The 18,909-nt window shown below is 34.1% G+C and overlaps 1 long non-coding RNA gene across 1 annotated transcript; it reads left to right on the top strand.

The window, feature by feature from the left end:
- Positions 1–14,139: 14,139 nt before the first annotated feature.
- LOC106377379 lies at positions 14,140–15,843 on the top strand. Its single transcript, XR_007329348.1, has 3 exons — positions 14,140–14,757; positions 15,317–15,490; positions 15,576–15,843. It is a non-coding gene; the product is annotated as an uncharacterized LOC106377379 (long non-coding RNA).
- The last annotated feature ends 3,066 nt before the right edge of the window (positions 15,844–18,909 follow it).

Genomic DNA, 18,909 nt, shown 5'->3' with positions numbered 1-18,909 from the left:
ATGTTTAACATAATTTACATTTACATGTTGTGTTTATAAAAATATACTTTAATATATGTCATTTGGTATTTTATGGGATTTATAAGTAAAATACTGTTTTGTTTAAATAATAGAACCCTATTATTTTAATAAATTTTATACATAGTAGAATCTATCATATTATTTTATTAAATTTTATTGATATAGGATATTTTTGGATTTTATGATATTAAGTTTTTTTTTTAATTCAGATTTGAAAATATTAGATTACGTTAATTGTTACAACATATATAGTTTTTTTTTCGTGGTGCATTTTAAAAAGTTATTCGTTATTATCTATGATTTTATCTCTTGTAAAATTTGAAATGTTATCATCTTGAATTTGATTATTTATTTTCAAAATTGTATATTTTGTCGAGAAACTTTGGAAAATTACACAACTATTTTTGAGTTTGGAAAATTACATGAATTTTGAATTTTGTTTTTGTTACTACATTAATACATTATTTTATGAAAACTATTTGAACTTTTGGTAATGTTTTATAAAATTTTCTAGCTAATTTTTAATAATTAAAATTAAAAAAATATAATCAAAATTTTATTTGTCATTAATATTTTAAATGAATTATTATTATTTCATAGTTTTCTAATAGCATATTTTAAAAATAGTATATGAACTAAATGTTATTATATGAAATTATATTTTTGTATATAAACATTTTTAAACAATATATTATTGATTGTTTCAAAAAAGAAAGATAACATATAGTTGCAGATATAAAAGCTTAACCCATGTTAATAAATTTATTTTTGTATAAAATTTTTATATAGTTTACAAATTTTAACTCATTTTAATGATGAGTGATATTTATTTAAATGAAACAAATTTTAAAAATAAAAAATTTTAATTTACCTATTTAATATATATTTCATATTTAATTCATAAACCACTTCTATTTTCATATAATACATAATATAACTATAAAATTTATAAAATAGTATAGAATGTTTTATTTTCTTGTTTTATAATATAATTTCAATTAACATTGATTTATAATAATATTATATTAATAATTACAAAATTAATTAATGCGTTATTTTATAAAAATATTTAAATTTTAGTAAGATTTTGTTAAATTCTTTCTCAAAAGATTTTGTTATAATTAAAAAAAAAAATTTATAGTTGATTTATTATTAATGCAAATAATGAAATATGTCATATTAACTAAAAGATTAGATATTTTCAAATTTTCTCCGCTTCATGATTTTTTTTTTAAAAGCATGCTAAGAGCCTATGTTTATATATATGTTGATTCCATCTTAATGACATGTTTTGTCTAACTACAAATCTCTGATTATATATATATATATTTGCGAAAAAGCATAACATTTCTCAACTAGCAATTTGATAATATCTTATATTTTTAATTAAAAAATAGAAGCGCTTATGCTAATTCTAGTCAAAGCAAATAGAAACGGCACAAAATATAATTCACGTATCCAACTTTTATTCATAACACGGGATGAGTCAGTTCTACTGGTTAGAACCTTAGAGGCCAATTGTCATGCTTCCGGGTTCGACGCCAGCCGGAGGCGAACTGCTCATCCCTGTCACTAAAGTGGGTACTGGGCCTTCGGGCTCAGGGAAAAACCTCCCGGGTGAAACTGGCCCACTGCCTGACCGGGCCCAGAAAATGACCCGCGAAGCGGGAAACCCTGGATTATCAAAAAAAAAAAAAAAAAAAAAACTTTTATTCATAAGAAAAGTATTTATACTTCCTCAGGTGGACCATTCAAATCGTTATACGCGTTGTGGCTAGTCGGTAAAACATAAAAACACGATGAATAATTAAATAATAGTAGAGTTGTGAACTTGCTAATTTTAATTTTTCTCATATGGACGGTGACATTTAGAAGATATTTATTTTTTAGTTTGCTACTGGAGTCTATGATCCAATATCTATAAATATTAAATCTCAGAGATAACTCAATAAAATTACAAAAACATTCTGAAAAAAAAATAATAAATATATAATCGTAAGACGAGCAAAACCAACAAATATCAAAAACATTTTGACGTAACAACCAAACAAAGCGTTTCCGAGTCTGTTATTTGACGCAGTAAAACGACTCGTTTTGTCTCCAACAGTTTTAAACGCAACGCTATTTTTCTTACTTCACCTTCTTGTGTTGCCCTTTCTCGAACCAAAGAAACTCAGTTCGACGCTTTTCGTGATGCCACTCGAAGCTGATCTCTGAGCAATTCTTCTCTGCCTTTCCAAAACAAGAATGCAACTTTCAACAAACGACTTCTTCTTGTTTTTCTTTGATTACCCAAGAAAATGTCTTTTACCTTGATCTTCCAAAGAGGAAACAGAATCATCATCGCTTTCCTTAGTCAGATTCACTTGATACACTAGACACATCTCCTTTCCCTTTCGTCTTGGAAGCTTTGCCTTTCGAAGGCCATGGCATGTTTCCTTGGTTTTGACTTGGCATTGGCTGCAGGCGGGTAGCTAGTACTACTGAGGTATATGGTTTGGCCATCCCATTGGTGGTTGAAAGTTTGGAACAAGAGGTGGGTGTTGGTCCAAAGTAACTGACTTGTCATCTCCACAGAAAAAAAAAAAAATTCACATTAGAAACTGTCATTTGCATGTGTGTCTGAAATCAAATACTACAAGGTACATAGCTTTGTATTCAGATCAGTCTGTCCCATTTAGTGAAAGATCAGCACTTTCATTGTTGAGGTCACAAAAAAATTGCGAGTTTGTATGTATTTTAAATCACATAAATCGGTGTGAATTAAATTTAGAAGTTTGTTATTTCTCTCAACACGAGGTGGTGGTGTTTTTGTGAGCTTAGTCTGTACGCATATACTTCACAAGAAATTCAAATGGAATTACCTTAACCCAATCTCATTATGCTCAAATAATATTAGAGAGATTTAAAAATTACTCTAAAAGTACGGCAAAAACTCCGTTAGATCTCCAGATGCACTTGACAAAGAATTCAGGTGAAGCAGTTTCACAAAACGAGTATGCACGTGTGATCAGAAGTCTCACGTACTTGACTAATTGTACGAGACCAGATCTAGCGCATGCAGTAAACGTGCTTAGTCGATATACAAGTAATCCAGGTCATACACACTGGAAAGCTATAACGAGAGTACTTAATTACTTGCGCTACACCAAAGATTTTGGGCTTCACTATGGTAAAGAATCATCAGTTTTAGAAGGATACACTGATGCTAACTGAATATCAGATTCTAAAAACTCAAAATCCACAAGTGGATATGTCTTTACACTAGGAGGAGCAGAAATATCATGGAAACCTACCAAACAAACAGTGCTAGCCAGATCCACCATAGAATCTGAGTTCATAGCCTTAGACAAAGCAGCAGAAGAAGCTGAATGGCTTAGAAATTTTTTGGAAGATATTCCTATGTGGGAGAAGCCCAAAGATTTTGGGCTTCACTATGGTAAAGAATCAGCAGTTTTAGAAGGATACACTGATGCTAACTGGATATCAGATTCTAAAAACTCAAAATCCACAAGTGGATATGTCTTTACACTAGGAGGAGCAGAAATATCATGGAAATCTACCAAACAAACAGTGCTAGCCAGATCCACCATGGAATCTGAGTTCATAGCCTTAGACAAAGCAGCAGAAAAAGCTGAATGGCTTAGAATTTTTTTGGAAGATATTCCTATGTGGAAGAAACCTGTGCCAGCTATACGCATACATTGTGATAGTCAATCAGCTATAGCTCGGGCTCAGAGTAATCTTTACAATGGTAAATATCATCACATCAGAAGACGACATAAAACCATTAGACAACTTATCTCAACTGGTGTAATCACAATATACTACATCAAATCAGCTGACAACCTAGCGGATTCATTTACTAAAGGTTTGTCACGCGATGTTGTTGCTAAATCATCAAAAGGAATGAGTTTAAAGCCTATAACGAATGAGGATGCTTGATTGCAACCCTACCTATCATGACTGGAGATCCTAAGACGTAGGTTCAAAGGGAAAACAAAATCAAATTGAATATAACCAAAGCACTTGAGACAAAGTAGTCTCTTCCCAGCTCCTAAGATGATAAAAGTGCTAACAAATGTGAGAAGGATAAGCATAAGCTTTTAATGATTCCATAGCTTCTAAAGCAGAGTATTACTCAATACTTTTCATGGTCAATCACCTAATGAGTGTGAAATGGGGCCGTTTCTAGGAGAATGAATGCAAGGCTATATTCTCTAAGTTCACTCATGAAAACCAGGAATAGTTCAGGGCCACAATGAACACAATAGAGAACTAAATTCTACGAGAAAATGAGCTGCGTTATGCTTGTTGTCTCGGTCTACATAAAACACCGGTTGGTTCAAGACATCATATTCACCTTCTGGTAAAGTAAACCCGACAGATATTAACTATGAGTGGTTCAAGACTTAAAAATATCACCAACTCAAACACAGCGAATTTTTCGCAAACACTCTCGATAAGTCTGTCGAGTTTAGTCAGGATTAGAATAAATATAGTTTTTTAGAGTTTATCGAGTCTGCATATGTTTAGAGTCATTTCTATTCATGTGGGGGATTGTTGGATCAACTAAAAGCCCATTGGCCTTTAGTAAATTGTGAACAAAAATGACATGGGTCACAGTCCAAAGAATTGTCAAATAAATGAGGAAATGATGTTTGTCCCATATCGGACAACATCAACAAGTCTGAGAGGTATATATATGCTCATGTATTATCATTACTCAAACGACTTGGAGAGAGACGAAGACACTCCACGCGCGCGCCGCCGCCGCCGTCCGGCCGGCTCGGCTTGGGTATTGGGTCTTGGGTCTTGGGTCTTGGTGGAGGGCTTCCGGTCCAATAAGATTCTTTTTGGACCAAGTTAAGCTCAACGTTTTGCCATTCATTTCGGAAAAAAAACAGAATGCAATTTTATTTAAAACGACAAGTAGTTTATCTAGAAAATAAAAACGTCATGAATTATATCCTCTCGAAATTTTTAAACGAGATAAGAGAGAGCCTTGGGGAATAAGTTTCACAACTCAACTTCCCTCGATCTCCGCGAGATTCTCGCCCACGTGCAGCAGCTGTTGCGGGAAGTAGGTCTTCTCCGTCTTTTTAAATTTCGTCTCTCCTCCTTCTTCATTTCTTAACTTTTTTTCACATCAAACCAACATCAAATATTCCCTTAGCGTAAGTCTTAAATACGAGAGTGTTTCGTAGAGTTTATAGTTCGTTAAGGCGATCACGAGTGAAGCGTGATTCGTCTACCATGGTTGTATCCAGGGACTCGATATTCGTACAGTCCCGTCTCACTAACGGAACGAATATTTAGAGTTAAGGAAAAAGATCATATCTCGACTTCATGTTTCTTTGCGAATACGATTTTTTATCGTTCTTGTATTCGTTTTTACATTCGTCTATTTTTTTAACATCGCTTTTATTTTATCGTTTATGTCAGTCCGGTTTACCGGCTTCTACAAGTATTACTGTTTTTTTTTTAATTTAATATTAAATCTGGGCATTAAACAAAAATATCAAAAAGACAAAGAAAGTCAATACGAGAAAAAGCTTTACGAAATCACGACATCTCTTCGTAAATTAAGGGAAAATCTTGCTTTTAACGGTTTTAAATGTTTCCGACAGATAAAGTACACCTAGTCTGGGTTAAAAAAAGAAGTACATCTAGTCTCAAAGTACATCTAGTCTTATGAATTGTTCAGCAAAAAAATATTCCTTCCATCTTACAAAAAATGTTATTTGACATTTTCCACGCAAACTGATTGAAATAACTGATTGGAATAAATTTATATTTTATTAACTACAAATATTCCATCAATAACATTTTAAATAAATAAAATAGTTTATAAAACAATATATTTTACAATTAATTTTAAATTTAGTGTACATTATATCTATATTATTAAAAAAGAAGTACTCATTTGAAAATGTTCTTATTTCATTAATTAAACTCCCTATTTTTTTGCTTGTCTTTTTCAGTTGCATTTATGAAATATCTTAAAACGAATGAAACTGCCTAATTTATTACTTATCTTTTCGGTTACATTAATGAAATATGCTTAAATGAATTTAAACTTCATATTTTATTGTTTGTCTTTTTTAGTTACCTTAATGAAATATCCTTAAATAAATTTGGACATAATGTCATTTAATCAACAAAAACAACTCATGAGTTATCCTTACGTGCATAATTTTAATAATGGAGATTTTAAAAAACGTGCATCATTAAAATGTTACCTAAAACATACATCACTAATATATAACATGCATCAATAAAATTAGAATTTGACTCACACAATTGTACGGATATTATTTTCAGTTGATTAAATTAAAAAATATTTATTTATTCAAAAAATGTTTAAGAATGTCTATGTTTTTAAAAATTATATGGTATTATTTGCTCATAACTCATTTGTCATTTTCTAAATTGTTAGAAATAAAATTTTAGCATAATATAACTCAGTTGTCATTTGCTAAATTTATGGTTTATATTTATATTTTTTTATTATTTAATTATAATATTTTCATTTTATATTTGAAAGAGAAATGAATTTTCTTTCAAACAATATTTTTGTAAATGTATTTTTTAAATATAATCAATTTAAATTGTTATTATCATTGAATATAATTATTTTTGACATAATTTGAGTTTTCGTTTACATCAAAACTTATCATATTTTAGGATAATTTTAATTTAAAATGTAATTTTCATATTTTTCAAACAAATTCTAAAAATATTTTTTAAATATTTTGTTATAATTTTTAAAAAAATATTGAGTTTCATTTCAAATAAAAAGGTAAAGATATTAAAAAATATTATAATTAAAATATGTAAATTTTAATATAGTTTTAAAGAAATGGTCAAAAAAAAAATTACACATAAAAAAATCATGATTTTTGTTAATTGGGAGGATCATTATTTATATGATATCGCAAACGAAAGAAAAATTTATGTTTTTACAATTATCTAATTAACTATGTATACTCATTTTTTTATATTTTTTATATGATATCACACATTCGTAAAAAAATAGATAGTTTAAAATGTAAAAAAAAAATATTTATTTAATGAATATAATATGAATGAATTTTACAAATACATCATTTAATAAAATAAATAATTAAAAACTGAAAATTCATATCCGCGCTGATCAGGATCTAGTTAGAATTATAAAATAACTCTTTTTATGTAAAGAAAAATGTTACGACGCTTCTATTAAAATAACTCTAGGGAATGGGACGACATTGTTCACTATCTCACGCAGTCAACAACCTCGTTCGTCCACCAATTCCTGGTTTGCTATGTATTTCAGGCTGCTATCTACACAATTTAGAGAGAAAGAAACGTTAGAAAGCATGATGACATATCGCGAACACCAGAAGTTCTCTTTCGGGCAATCGATAGACAAGTGAATAACAGGATTATGTCTCGACATGACAAAAGACCCAAGCAAGCATACCAAGGATGGATTGAAGTGAGAACGTAGACACTTTTTCATATTTGCTCAACTGTTTTTAGAAAATCAGTCATAAGCAATAGTAAAAAAGTACATTTTCTTCTAAATCAAATTTAACATTTTATTCAAAAAAAATTTTAAATAACATTTTTATGAAAATGAAAAAATGTTTTTTTGATGTTTTTTTTCGAATTGACCGCGGTATATGGATCACTATTCAACTAATCTCCAACGAGGCCATACTGATGACTATCCTATATTTCTAATTATACGTAAGTTGTGACTCTACATTCGTTTGGTCAAACAATAGTATTTAGTTTATGCTAAGACTCGAACATAGAATAACAACTTGTTTAAAAAAAAAATCTTATCACCAAGTTATTGGTTGATATTTTCTTTTCTTGAGAAAGACTATTGGTTGATATTGTTATTATGTTTTACTAAAAGTTATGTATATTATTATATTATTTTTTTTAACATTCGCTAAGTTATTATATTATGTTGATCAGTTTCTTTTCTGAAATTATTATTGACTATATTACTTAGACAATTTATTTTTCTATAATCACAAGAACATTTACTTACGTGTGTGTGTGAGATACGATATTATAGATATAAATTATAGAGAATAATATGTTAGTGTTATAAAAATAATAGAAAAATCTATCTTTATTCATAACGTAAAGGTTTTTTATATAGGAGATTACACTGTCATAGTAGATAAATAAAAATATTACGAATCATAATCTATTAGTTATGAGCCATCCACAATCTGGTTCATAACACCCCCTTGGATGCCATAACCCTTTAGAGCTTGTAATGTAATTTAATGTTGCCTTATTAAAACCTTACAAGAAAAACCCAATTGTGACAAAACCATGGTGAATGAAAAATAGTACAACACACATTACTCCCCCTGATTTGGACATTACTGAAGGTCCATTGGACCTCTCCAATTTTCTGCAATCTGTGGGTGATGAAGATCTTGGGCAGAATATGCTTCGTCCTCGAACATGATAGTTGGTTTTTCTTTACCATCGGCCATGCTACAATCTGATCGAACATATTAAGTCATCGACCTCAAATACACACACACGAAATCTTGGATGATGTTGCTGTGATATGTGTGTACCACCATGTGTAAAACATAACCTGTTTGAAAACAAATCAACAAAACCAAATAACGCCTCTTTGGGCTGGTTAGTATAAAATAAACCAAAATCAAAGGCTTCTTCATCGTCCTTCTTATGGACCAATCAGATCAGTGTCTAAAACAAGACTTCTGCATCGTCCATCTCAGGACTAGATGGACTTCTTTATCGTCCACCTTTGGACTGAATGGATCAATGTCCAAAACAAGTGAACTCACGCCCATGTACTAGATAATGGGTGAGACTGGTCCATATTAAATCTCTTGAGTACCCTTTTCTGTATATACTATTTGATGCACAAGGATTTCATTGTTAATGTACTCAAGCTGTAATCCCAAACAAAACTTTGTTTTCCAAGATCTTTCATCTCAAACTCTTTCTTGAGATATTCAACTGTTTGGAAAATTGTATCCAGAGGTTCCTAGGATATTTAGATCATATACTTTGATGATTATCAATATTGTTCTCGAGAACTTGCTGTACTTTCAGCTCAATACCCTCTAGTACTTTTATTATCCAGTGGACCATAAAAATATGCAGTCACTACATCAACTTGCTGCAAGTCTAATTTTCTCTCTTATATAGCCAGACTTATGAGAAATTTAAAAGTAGTTGCATCCACCACATGGGAGTATGTCTCCTCTTAATCTATTACTGGTCTTTGTGAGAATCCTTGTGCAACATCAGCTTTATATCTCACGATTTCTATTCCTCACAAGACCCATATATATCCACTGGTTTTACATCATATGGCGTCTTAATCATATGGCCAAATACACATTTCTTCTTTAAACTATTTAACCCCACGTTTCCATTCAATCCAATATGTTCTACGATTGCGCACTCTTATATTGACGTGGGTTCATGATCCTCGCTTATATTCATAAATTCAAGTGCTACTTGTATGCAAATAAATCATCTTATGTCGACATTCCTTATTGGTTTCATTATGTTCCAGACATGATATAATCGATTGAGATTCATTATTATCAGGACCTTTAATACTTTGCAGCTTGGCGTCCCAAGCTACATTGTTTGGTACCTGTACCTTAGAGCCGGCCGGCCTTATCTCCATGTCTGAGATGGTTTCCTTCGTAACCTCGGATTTAGATTTTGATTATCATTCTCTGCACCTTTCTTTTGTTTCCGAGGATTCTTATCTTTTGGAACCTATTGGTCTACCACGTTTCATACGTTGTCTAGACTCTGTAGCAACTTGACTGTGTCTCTTCTTGGACATCAAATTCGTTGGTGCTTTACAAGCTGGTTTATATATGACTTAGTCATTCTTTTTCGGGTCAGAAAATGTGTCTGGCATTTGATTACCTAGCTTTGTAAATGTATAATCTTTGGACGTCTATTTCACATTCTTTAGTCTGAAGATCTTGCCAAGACATTGATGGTTGATTCCATTCTATTTTTTTACCATTCTTTTACTAGCTTTATTATTTTTCTCTTCCTGGTCTTAAAATAATCCATGTACCTAGCCTCAAATATAATCACCCATAGTTGGCTCAAAGTACTTTATTATTGTGGGAGAATCATATCCAACATATATCTCCATCCTCCTTTTGAGGTCCCATCTTAGTTCTCTGTGGTGGAGCAATTAGTACATAGACAACACATCCAACTGTCTTATGATGGGGTATGTCTGGCTCTTGACCCGTTAATAATTGTGATAGGAGATAACTATGCTCACTAAATGGCCTGATGCATATTAACTTAGGTGCATGTAAATTCCGTGTGGCCCAAGCTGTGAATGGGAGTTTTGACCTCATAAGTTATGGTCTATCAATCAGCTATTTGCGTTTTAAAAGATTTCGGCCAAGCTGTTCTTGGTATGGACATGTATCACAGAATTGTCCACACTTACCCCCATGGACATACCATATTCATTTAAACGCTTGGGACATGTATTCACCAGTATTATCTAGACATATAGTCTTTATTTATGAAAAAGGGGCTCGTAGCCGTTTTACTTGTGATGGCCTAATGAGTTTCCCTTGTGTACATGCTACACAAGTGAGATTCTTTGGGATAACTTTTCTTATCTTTTAATGTTTGCCTTTTGAATATCAATTTTCTCATCATGTTTGAACCAGGATGGCCAATCCAGTCGTGCCATAAAGTGTATATTTTCGCAGGCTTTTAGCCTCTATCATACTGATCTATGCATAGTCTAGGTCAGTAGAGAATGCATGTATAGTCTTTAGGACTTATTATAGCCTTGGGCGATTTTATACATATATCTGAAGGAACTCTTTGTTTTCTTCGCCCATTGTTTCAATATGGAAACCATTCATTCTTATATCTTTAAAACTCAATAGGCTGCTCTTGCTCTTAGAGCTGGGTGAATATAAGGCATCACTGATTTCTAGATGCATACCCTTAGGCAATAATATATTAGCCTAGCCATAGTTTTCTTTCAGACTGGCGATACCTGATTTAGTACTTATATTGGCATTTTTCAGTGTACTCATATAGAAAAATCATTCATTTATTTAATCTAAGCAGACAATGTAATAGAAATAAATTCAAGGAGATAAAAATCAGAGAAAGCATACAAGCAAAGCAATCACACAAGTTTGATGTCGAAATCAAATTATCAACTTGATTCTTTTAGGTAATCATAAGTCTCATATTCCATAAGATCATCTTGATCATGTTCGAAATTATTTTCACCATCTTTATAGACCAAGTGGGTTTCAGGATTCTTCCCTTTCAGATTCTCTTTGATAAAGGTCACAAAAATGTTTGGGAGTCCTTCATATCTTAGCCCAATGGTTCCCCATTCCACATCTATGGCACACTGATTTGGTCGAGCTTTGTGGTTTAAAGGATATACCACGGCCACTGCCTTGACCATGGCTCAAATTGGGTTGATACCCACGGCCTCTGCCATAGTGATTCCCATGGCCAAATGCGTTATAGTGGCCATGGCCACGTCCTTTCCATTCTCCACGGCCATGACCGTGTGGTCTATCATTCTGGACGTGGTTACCTTTTTTTTTTTCTGCGGCCTTATTGGTATCAGGTAATGGGGTTAATCTAGGAGGTCTCAATTCACTGTTTCTCATCAGTAATCTATTATTTTGCCCAGCTAGCAATAGACTCATCCACGGACTTATAGTCCTGGATTCTGGGATTTCTCCAATCAAATAGGGCCTTTGGTAATAACACCGTTCTTTGGTGATCATATCTTGATTTTTAACTCTGTCCAAAGGTCTAGAGAATTCTCTATAGTCAGATACTGATCTTTGAGACTCTTAATAAGATGATGGCTAATAATTAATATTGTCAAGTATCAATCTTTCTCATTGGCATTATTGCCTTCTATGATACATTCACCAAGTCTTTTTGACTTTAGGATAATGTTTATATCCAATGCCCACCGTAAATAATTATCTCCAGAGAGATTTAGGACAGCAAAATCCAGGTTGATTTTCGACATCTCAAATCATATATCACTCAATATTTAGGTATAACTTTCATGCGGCCTTACTCTTAAAAACAATCAATTCGGATTTCAATCTTGTGAAGACAATGAGACTATCAATCTTAAAGGCATTTAATCAATCAGTCAATTTCTAGCAAGTCTCAGCAATACTATTTCTATGTGCTCAAGACTAGCAAAAACGGATTCAATTAATCATGCAATTAGGGTTTAACAATCAATGGATTTTAGCAAGACTAGTAAAAAGATTTATTAATCATTCAATCAGTTTCAAGGCTGATTTTACCAATACTAGAATATAGATTTCAAGCATGAATTTCAATGAATCAGTTTCAAGGCTGATTTTAGCAATACTAGAATATAGATTTCAAGCATGAATTTCAATGAATCAGTTTCAAGGCTGATTGGTATTTAGCATAAACCATGTGTAAATAATTTATCTACTATCCGAATTTATCAAACCTCAAAAACATATAATCATATCAATCAATTTAATCGAACTTAGCATACAATCTTAAACCTCAAGACATTAGATTTTATCATGAATCTATCAACCTAGCATACGGATTCTCAATTCTCAAAGACATCCAAATCAGATCAATATAACCTATCATACGGATTATTTAGTGTTTCTATTTAAAACATACAATATTACAAAACTATCAATCCTAACAGATGATATTAAACCTCAGGAATCATCCAATCAGATCATTCGGATTTTAAACAAGTAAACTTCAATCAATCTATCAACCTATCGGATTATATAAGCAAAGCAAGCTAGCAACCTATCGGATTCAATCAATGTTTTAACAGGCTGGTCGGTTTAAACAATTTTAAATCAGATGAACAATTAACCAAGCAGGATGAGAAAATAAATCTATCAATTTAACAGTCAAACAATTCTAGCAACATAGCATCATATTCAATCAGATTTAAAACCTCAATGATCAAAACCGAAAACAGTTTTGATTTCAAAATATTCGATTAGGGTTTTAATATGTGATTTGATAATTATAGTAAAATAAATTCTGATACTTATATTATTTAGGGTTTATAGATATAGGGTTAGAGTTTATCGGATTTTAACTTGTAAAACCCTATTTGAGGTTTTAATCGTGTAGGAACATGAGTTAGGGTTTGGGGTATAGAACCTTTAGAGCTTCGATTTACTCAATTAGGATTTTTGATCTATTACCCTAAGGTTTTGATTCATAAAGATTAAGGTTTTAGGGTTTCATTCTTTATCAATCAATCCATGTTCGATTATGGGTTATTAGGTTTTGAATTACCTTTTAACCTTAGATGATTGTTGCCTTTTATCAATCAATCCATGTTCGATTATGGGTTGAGCCGAGAGATAGACACGAACGGGACGCGAGCTGGAATAGATCGAGTCGCTTCAATCGGGTCGCAGACGTCCTTTGTTGCTTGATTGGGAATGCCTTGATCGTCGGACGCGAGCTGTCTGATGCTGTCGCGAACGAGGAAGAGGTCGCGTGCTGGAGCTGCTCTCGGGTCGCGAACGTCTGAGCTAGGATCAGGAACGCCTTGGGCTGAAGCTGATCGGGGACGCGAGCTGGAACAGATGCGGGAACAAGAGACGCGGTCGGGGTTTAGGGTTCGTCGGATCGCCGGCTAGGGTTAGGGTTTTAGGGTTTTTCGATTTGAGTATTAGCTTATGGATTTAGAGTTTCGTGCTGATAACGTGTTATAAAAGTAATGGAAAAGTCTTTCTTTATTCATAACATAGAGGTTCTTTATATAGGAGATTACACCGTCATAGATAAATGGAAAGATTACAAATCATAATCTCTTGGTTATGAGTCATAACACTTAGAATAGCCATAAAAATTTTTTATCATAAAAATAGTCTCAAAAAAATGATCAAAATAATCTTCAATAAAAAATCTAAAAACATATATCTCTAATACTATAAAGAAGAGTGTAACTATCGCCACGTAAGATAATACTGTCACCAGAGGTTGACAGATGTCCCTCTTCCTTGAAACTTTGCGTTTCATTTAAACAGTGTATTTCGATTGGGCTTTATTTTTTTATGGGTTTCATGTTTACTTCAGACTTCAGTTAGAATAAATTCGTGTTCTTTTTCTTTGCCTCTACAGAACCCATGTCGATTAAGTTTTCTAAATCGCTCTTCCATCTTCTTCCTCAGAGTAGGAAATGTTAGGAGTTACCGAATTATCATCTTAAACTCTCCATTACTTTCTCACACACGATCTATATTCAATGTGATTTATGGATCAGGCGGTGGAGATTCATCTATAAAAAGATCCAAAAATCAAGGTCCGAAAATGGGCAAATACATGAAAAAATCAAGATTACCAACATCGATACGGAGCCGACCAAGCCAACTTCCCTGGGAGTTTGCACTAGGGCCGCTAATACCCTAGCTCTGAAGCGGCTCAATTCCTCCGCCTCTGATTCCACTCTAGCTGGAGACTCTTCTTGCTACCTTCAGCTCCGCAGCCGCAGGCTCAAGAAACCCCCGGCGCTGACGGAGCCGAAACAGCCGCTGATGAGAATTAAGGAGCCTGGCTCGAAGGTTCGGGTTCGGTTCATGTAGCTCAGAGCTGTAATGGAGATTATTGGTTTGGAAAGTCTGAAGCTTTTTGTGGAGAGGACAGTCCTGCTTTTGAATCGAGACAAAGGTTCGTGATTTCGTGCCTTAGCTTTTCATCTTCTTACCAATTCGTTGAAACCCACTTTGTTTTTTGTTTGTCTTATTTAAATATGTTAGTTTGAGTTTGAATCAAGACCCCAGTTTGTGTTTTGTGTAGTAGATTCTTTTGCCCAAATTGTGAAGAGCGTTAGGCTTCTCTTAAACTGTGTTTGCTCAAATCATGTTTTTTCTTTCTCATGTTTACCTGATTGGTTTGATTTTATATTCGACTTTACTCTGTTTTGGTGTACTGCTGTGTTATTACTGCTCACTCTCGGACTCTTTGTGGTGTTAGATTAGACATTTCAGAGTTATTGTTGTATGTCTCATGTGTACCACATTGCAGAGGTTATCAATGTGTATCATATTTAATATCTAAGTTGGTGGAAGTATGACCCTTTTTGTGAATATAAGTTTTGAATCCTCTCCTTGATGAGCTAATGACATTGGAAGTGGTATGCATTAGGGTTTAGAGATAGAGATTCACCGTAATTTTTTCAACATATGTTTTTTGTTTTTAACTAACGTGGTTTTTGTATGAATGTCAGTAGCTTTTAATATGTAAGATCATATGAAGACTTTCTTCGTAAGTGTAGTGCAAGTACTGTGGTGTGGCATCACGTTCATGGGACCTAGCTAAGCTGTTGAGAAGAACTGCGACCTACCTGATGGGCAAGTGATGCCAATTGTTTCTGAGCGGTTCCGTTGTCCTGAGGACCAAGGTTATTTACTAGCCATCTATGATTCGTATGGAGAATACTGGTATCCATGAAACAACTTATAACTCTTTAATGAAATGTGATGTAGACATCAGAAAGGATGCGTACGGTATAACATCGTGATCTGTGGTGGAAGCACATTTTCTCTGAGATCGCTAACAATTTGAGCTAAGATATCACAAACCTTTGTCTTCCAACGTGTACCAAGGTTTTTTTTTTTTGTTCTTATGTATTTTGAAATTCTGGCCAAAGACATTTTCAAAGATTTATTGTTCTTATTTAGTTCAGCTGCCGTGTGAGTGAATAATAACACATCTTTCTCTCTTTAATTATTATGTAGCATTGTGTTTCAAGTTCTCTTTGTTTTATTTTTTTCTACGTTTGTAAACTTCAATCAATACAAATGGTGGAACTATAGATACAATACATGATGATTAAAGAGAAACCAACACATACCATAAAAGCGAAGTTAGAGAATCCAAAAAATCTAATTAACGTTGGATTTATTAAATCATACAATCAGCCCAAAACAAAAAAAATTACATTACATGACGACACAACAAAGACAAGAAGACATCTTAGAAGGTATTTTCATGGTTTGGATCAGTGTTCAGGTCGGTCTAATAGCCCCTCTGCCTGCAACCATGTGCTGTTCCAGAAACTCGGTTAGTCTGATATGTTAGAGGTCCATTGATCAGCCAGTTTCTGGTATTTGGCCGCTGCGTCTCTCCTTCAACCAGCAGATGTCTTTATACTCACTCTCCTTCTATCTTCTCTCTTGCGATCTCCTGCTCTTTCCAGTTAAAATAATCTCAGTTAAAAAGACTACCACGCATGAGTCGAAATGTTAATTTAATTGCATATTACTCGACTATATACATCGAACCCTTTTTTTATCAATATAAATCGAACCTTTTAGCTAAAATAAAAACACAATTCTTCCAAAAAGCTTTTTCACATATTGCACGGAGATCAACCCCTATCAAAACTCGAAGCCCTCCCTCAAGACCTCCAAGGTGATATCTTCTCAAGCGTAGCACGGTTATCAAGAACCACCACACTCCATCTAATGCAATCATGCCCATTTCGCCGAAGCTGCTAAAGACACACGAGGCTACACGCATATGACAGTCAAATCATTTACCATCCATCCACTTGCTTCTCTAATAAGGTATCGCAATCTCATGACAAAATATTTGTCGCTGGAAACTTAGAAACAGTACTATTTGTATAACCAAATGAAAAATAATATACTTCATTTTATATAGGGAGAATTGCCAAGTGTGACTCAAAACTTGGAGTCAAACCCAAAACAATACCCCAACTTGGGTCAAAGGCAAAAGTAACCTAAAAGGCTATTGAAATTACAACTATCCCCTTGTGACCAAACAAAAAAACGGAATTTTTTTTACGTTTCTACCCCTCGCAAGTCGACGACTTGCAAATAAGTCGTCCAGACGACTTAACTGAAAGTCGTCTGGACAGTTAGTCTTAAACATAATTTAAAAATTTTGTAAAAAATATTTTGATAAGTGAAAAATGGGAATTATGTAATTAACATATGCCTTAGGAGGTATAAATTAAGATATAACAAATTTCAATTGTTTTCAGCATAGATGAGTGAAAGTAGTGAGTCATGATATTCTTTAGTTTATGTTTCATCAACATATGTTGTAGTATTGTATGTGTTCTTAGGGTTAGATTTTGGAAAGCATTAAAACCGTTTTTGAAAATTTTTAAAATTACTTATGCGTGTTCATTTCTGTGTATAGTAAACACTATTTAAGTATAATTTGATTTTATAACGTGGTTAGTTAGTTAATCTAGTCATTTTAGTTTAGGGGTTCATTTTAGGGTCTAGGACGACTTAATATTTTGTCGTCTGAAAACAGACGACTAAATATTAAGTCATCTGTTGTACATTATCAGCCAGAATAAGTCGTCTAAACCGGACCAAACCTTAAAGTTTACCAATGTACTTTTAAAGCTAACCGGATTATTTACCCAATATATAAGGTGATTTTTTCTTTTTTTGTTTCATTTTTCGCGAAATTCAGAAACCCTAACAGTTCTCTCTCAAAGGCGATTTCGAATTCCCACGATTTCCGAACAAACCATCGTTCTCAACGTGGCTATCTATCTCACTTCATTCTCACTGTTGTCGCCACAGCTTCTTCTAACCCTAGCGCCGCCGATTCCTCTAAACCCTAGCGCCGCCGATTCCTCTAAACCCTAGCGCCGCCGCTTCCACTATTTCCGAACAAACCGTCGCCCTCGCCACCGTGGTCACCAACGTTCTCACCGCCGCTTCCTCTAAACACTAGCGCCGCCGCTTCTTCTAAACCCTAGCGCCGCCACTTCTTCTCTGTAAACCTTAGCGCCGTTTCTCTGTAAACCCTAACGCCGATAAGTCATCAATCTCGAGGAAAAGATGAATATAAAACGTTGTCTCTATCAATTTACTCATTCTCACCGTTTCACGTTTATTTTTTCAGATCTATAACCGCAATGACGAGTACTCCAACTCCTTCTGCGACTAATCAGGTCCGCTTTGTACTATAAACGTTGTCCAGTTGGACGACTTTCCAGACGACTTAATTATAAGTCGTCTACTAAGTCGTCTGGACTTATATTGTTGTCTTTGATTATTTTGCAGACAAAAAGGATGGATATTCCAGAACTCCCCCGTAGGTTATACACATCAGGGGAAGAGCCAGAAGCCCACAATAGCATTTCGTATCATACGGATAACAGCAAGTTGCATACTGCTCTTAGGGAAGCTCTTACTGATGACGAATTTGAAGAGTTCAAGGAGTCGAGTTTGGGAGTTTTCATCAAGTTCAAGGAGCAGGGATTTGGTTGGGCTTCAAGGCTGGTTCACTACATGCTCAGTTTCAAGCTGGACATTAAGAAGAAGTATGAGATGTGGTCTCTCGTTGGTCCAGAACCTTTGAGGTTTTCACTGTTAGAGTTTGAAAACCTCACTGGTCTAAACTGCGAGTACATCGAGGACCTTGAGACACCAAAATGTGACGTTACCCAAGAGATGGTTTCTTTCTGGGGGATGCTGGGAGTTCATCTGGAAGCTGGGCCAACTACTGATCAGATAATAGCAGCACTGAAGAGATGCGGGGATTGGTCCAGGGAAGATCGCAAGCGGCTCGCGTACCTCTCCATCTTCACTGGATTCATTGAAGGGAGAAAGTTTTCAACCGCTACACGATCTACTCTGGCAAGGCTAGTGATGGATTTAGAACGGTTTGAGAATTATCCATGGGGGAGAGTCGCGTTTAAGGTGCTGATGGACTCTTTGTGGAACAAAGAAATTACTGGCTGTTACACCGTGGATGGGTTTATACAAGTTCTTCAGGTCTGGGCGTACACAGCTATGCCGGAATTGGGTGCTAGTATTGGTGGTCCCA

Source organism: Brassica napus, chromosome C9 (genome assembly GCF_020379485.1).
Source record: "Brassica napus cultivar Da-Ae chromosome C9, Da-Ae, whole genome shotgun sequence".
Lineage (NCBI taxonomy): Eukaryota > Viridiplantae > Streptophyta > Magnoliopsida > Brassicales > Brassicaceae > Brassica > Brassica napus.
This window is presented reverse-complemented; position numbering and strand designations above follow the sequence as displayed.